The sequence below is a fragment of the Toxotes jaculatrix genome, chromosome 22, assembly GCF_017976425.1.
Source record: "Toxotes jaculatrix isolate fToxJac2 chromosome 22, fToxJac2.pri, whole genome shotgun sequence".
NCBI lineage: Eukaryota > Metazoa > Chordata > Actinopteri > Toxotidae > Toxotes > Toxotes jaculatrix.
In genome coordinates this window covers 2,386,196-2,390,806 of record NC_054415.1, presented here as the reverse complement: position 1 = coordinate 2,390,806, position 4,611 = coordinate 2,386,196, and positions in this window count along the sequence as shown.

Here is a 4,611-nt window from a genome sequence, read left to right as displayed (position 1 = left end):
CTGGCAGCGCCACCAGATGTTTATCGGTTTTATACCCAGGGACACTGCCATGTCAAACAAACCGGGGATGGACACTTACAGGCGGCTGGGCATCCGGGCAAGCCCTCCCTCTCCTCCTCCTCCTCCTCCTCTTCCTCCACCACCACCGCCTCCTCCTCCTCCTCCTCCTCCTTTCTCCTGGCCGAGAAGAATAATCCTGGACTGGGTGGCCACTGGGAGTCCAACGAGGGTTTCTACTGAAAGAAAAACAACCAGATCACGTTGGTTGTTGCTTAAAGGGGTCTCCAAAATAGCCTGATTTAATTGACCCCGTGAAAGGAAATCTTAATCTTTTGTCTGTGCAGAAACAGGCCATGTAAGGGTTTGATGGGAGGCTGATGCTGCGGCCCAGATGCTGCAGATAGAGATGTAGAGATGAGCTTAATAAGATGCAAGGCTGGGGAGTTGGGGGACCAACATCCAGTCAGGAGTCCTCCCAGGAGAGATCAGCACAATGCAACCTGCCTGTTATCTGCAGGGGAATGTACTCTCTCTTTAATGAGCAGTCGTTTATTAAAAACACACTCTCTTTTAACCTCATAATTGAAAAATGGCTTTGCAGGAGCGCCTCGACCCCCCACGCTGCAGGTGTGCAGCTCCGCTACAGAGGACGTACACAGCGGATATCTCCATGTAGATCACCTGTGTTGCAACAATCACAACAACACGTTAGAGGGTTTTGCAGAGTCCCCGGTTGGCCATGATATACAAATATTTATCCACTGATAAGGAACCGCCACGATAGCAGATAACCTCCTATTCCACTGCGTCAGGACTCTTTGCACAGTCTCAGCAATTACAAAATATTTCCCTTCCTCTTTTCACACCGTAAACTTCTCTCTTGCCTTTAATTCTTTAAAGCGTTAATAGGAGACTCCCTAAGTCGCTTTAGTGAATGACTGTTGGTGGGGCTGTGGCGTCTGGAAAAGAGAGAAAGCAGAGAGTGTGTGTGGGGGGGAGGGCGTAGTGGGAGGAGGGTTTCCAAAAAAAAAAAAAAAAAAAGAATGAATGAAAGACTGGGTTGATTTTCTTCACAATCCACGGGACAAATAGCGAACATTTAACGTTTACACCCTGCCTGGCGACTCACTGGCGCTGCGGGGCCCAGCCGAGCCGGGCTAAAGTGTCCCGAAAGCCTTTGGAGGGGTGTAAGTCCCCGGCTATCGGGTTCTCCAGATCCCCTTTAAATGACTGTCAAAGAGGCAAATATCAAATTGCATGGGGTCTCACTCTCCCCGCCCTCTCCCGCTCTTTCAGCAGTCTCTGCCAGCCTGGCACCAGTAATGCGTTACTGTAACGTGATTACTTCTCCTGGAGGAAGCAGAGATTTAGTTCTTTATTTTAAACGGCTGTATTTATTTCTTATTATTAGTAGTGAAAACAGATACCAGGCAAATACAGTATAAATGGACTGTCAGGAAAAAAATAGAAACTATTTTCTCTTTTAAGATGATTGATCCTTATCTAATAATTTATCATCGATTTAGGCAAAATATGTTACCACAGAGTTTGCAGCACTATTTATGTAGAGAACTTAAAACACAATTTAACACATAAATAATTTAATTAAGTATCAAAATAAACGCTGTAAGAAGAGAGAGAGTCTTATAAGACGCATTAAAGTGTTTCATATCGATTTATTACATGAAATCGATTTGAAAATTTATTTCAAACAGGTATTAACAGTGGTGGTTTCTGTTTATATCAGTGGTGACTGCAAGTTACAGTAACGCCACGATAACAAATGAATAGATCCTGTGGAAATGCTGTTGTGAGTATACAATTACTGCAACCTCAAAAGCCTCAAAAACTCCATGTTTTCAGGTGGAGAATATCAGTTACAACAGAAATCTGTTTTTTTGGGGGGTTGTGTTAATGTGTGGAGGATAAAAAATCACCACTCTGGCTTTGTGTGAGGAGGAACTGCTCCAAATAAAAGCCAGGACCCTCAGTACTGTTCTAATAAAAAGAACAACACTGCAAAGTTCTTTACATAATAATATGATTTATCAGTGATGTTAGCAGAAGGTTACTTCTAACAGTCTACATCACTGGTGCCCACCCTGAAGGTCAGAACCCCCCAAGGGGTCAGAGGATTAATCTGAGGGGCCACAAATGGAAAAGTAGAAAAATTTCAGCTACACAATGTTGTGATTTTTTGTCTTCTTTTTCTCAGGCTTGTAAATTATCGTACAATTTTCACATGTTCAGGACTTTAAAAGTGTCCAACCACATCAGAAACTGGACACAAGCAGCAGACTTTTGTTTTCAGCGGTCAGAGGCCAGAGAGATTTGGAAAAACTCGCCTACAGAATCACACGGGCTTTTAGCATTGTCAGATTAATATTATTATTTATTAATTACTTTTTTTTCATAGCTGTTTTCTGTTGAATGAGACTCTTGGTCAGCTGAATACAGCAGCTCTTATGCAGATGTCAGGACACTGCAGCACCACAGCAAACCATATGGAGCATAAATACAGGTGTTACTACTGTAAACACATCACATTTTCAGCATTTACTGCATATCAGTGTGTTGCTATAGGACAGTTTCTTAAACAGTAATACATTTTACATGAAATAAACAAGTCAATAGATAGAACTGAAAAAAAAGTCATGAATCAGTCCTTAAAAGAACTGAACTTCAGTCTGATGATTTATACGCCCACTGTGAAGCTCATCATTCTGATTTATCTCAGCCTGCAATGCTAAATTCAAACTGGGGGCTATAAAATCTATAGCATCCTAATTTTAGCAGGGTTTACCTTCAGCCACACTCCCAAGTTTCCCAAATTAGACGCACACAGACACACACACACACACAACAGTCTATGGCTTTATCTACAAAAGGCCTATGCATTGTCATTAATCTTCACCAGGCTAATTAAATTAATCCATCGCCTCTTGGCATTGGAATATAACGACCACCACTAAATCCGCTGCACGATAACGGATTTGTTTTTAAAACGAAAAGAGTTCCCTGCTTTAATAGCTTACAAAAAGTGCCAGGCCGGATTCATTATTAGTTTGTTTATTTATGTTATTTATCTTCTAACGGATGACTCCCAATAAAAACGCACCTTTTGGGTTTCACAGTCTAATTTTTTTTTTGTAAGCGGAAGGAGGCTGGAGAGTTTTGGTTTTGACTGACAGTCCGTCCGCGGGATCATGTTTAATCCCTGCCTCTCTCGAGCCTGTTCAGAACTCATTTCTCCACCGCGAGATGGGGGACTCAGATGGTTGCCGGGGCAACGGCGATAGTGCTAAGCCATTTCCATTTTCTGCGAATGAAGGTTGGGGGGGGGGGCATTTGCAACAGAGGTCGTCACAAAGTCATTCACAAACACAGCGGAGGGGCTCATTACCCGTTACTTTACTCAAAAGTAACTTGTAATCACCCGTCGGCCATTATAGAACATTTATTACTCGTTACTTTAGTGGTGGTGGCTGGTATTCAGACCCTTCAGTAAAAGTAATAACACCACAGGGAAAAACTTTAAGTCCTGCATTCAAATAATTGACAGTTCAGTACAAGTTACTTTACTTATTACAATAATGTACTGATGCAGTAGATGGTCCCCTGTGAGTGATTGCCTGTTATAAATGATCTCACTGGATTATCAGGTGCAGATTATTACAGATGCACAACGCGTAAGAAGCATTTTACTTCAATAGCTGGTTCAGAAAAAAGCTAATTATAACTGCTTTATATCCTATTAGGTTGTATCTGTTAAAGCAACCTATTTTACAAGCTCATCATGTAATGTTTTATATTATATTAAACCTTAATTTGTATAGAAATGATAAATTGATGATTAATTAGCTTAATCTGCCCCTGGAAAGGCCATAACAATCATCTGGAGTGAGCTGAACTGCACTGAAGTCCACTTTTCCCAACATCATTTTAATGATATCTGCACCTACATTGTGAATGGGGATGTTTGTGGATGTGTTGGATTAATTCAGCTTCCATGCGAGAGCTAAGGTGATTCACTGACTCTCCCTCCTCCAACAAAAACAGCATCGATTTGTTAAAACCTTAATGCAAAGAGAGCGAGCTGCTGAGAGAAATGGATTACTCGAAACTCTACTCAAAAGTAAGAGCTGAAAAATGGACTTTTCCCAACCAACTTCTGCTCATTGTTACTGTCCTCACAGAGAAACAACTGGCAAATGTGTATAAAACAAGGCACAAGACCTGTAGAATATTACGTGTTTGAACCACTGAGGGATAAACAATAAGGGGAAAAGTAGATGTTGAAGGGTTAAACATGGTAAAAGTGACACTATGGCTTACCTATTACATTTCCCCCTACATCTTATTTCCTTTCTGTCTCTTCAGAGAATCCGGTGCACAGCATCATCAGCATCCACGAGAAGATGAACCGGCCTTTCTGATCAAAGCACCCGTCTATAAAGCTCAAGGCTGGCCTTCCTAGGCGGGTATGTTGCTTTTATTCTGAGGGTGCACACACACACACACATATTACACACACAATCTTCCTTCACCCCCTAACAGTGAGAAATGCCTTTGCTTTCAATCAGTGCACACAAACCTGCCATCTTTCTTTTT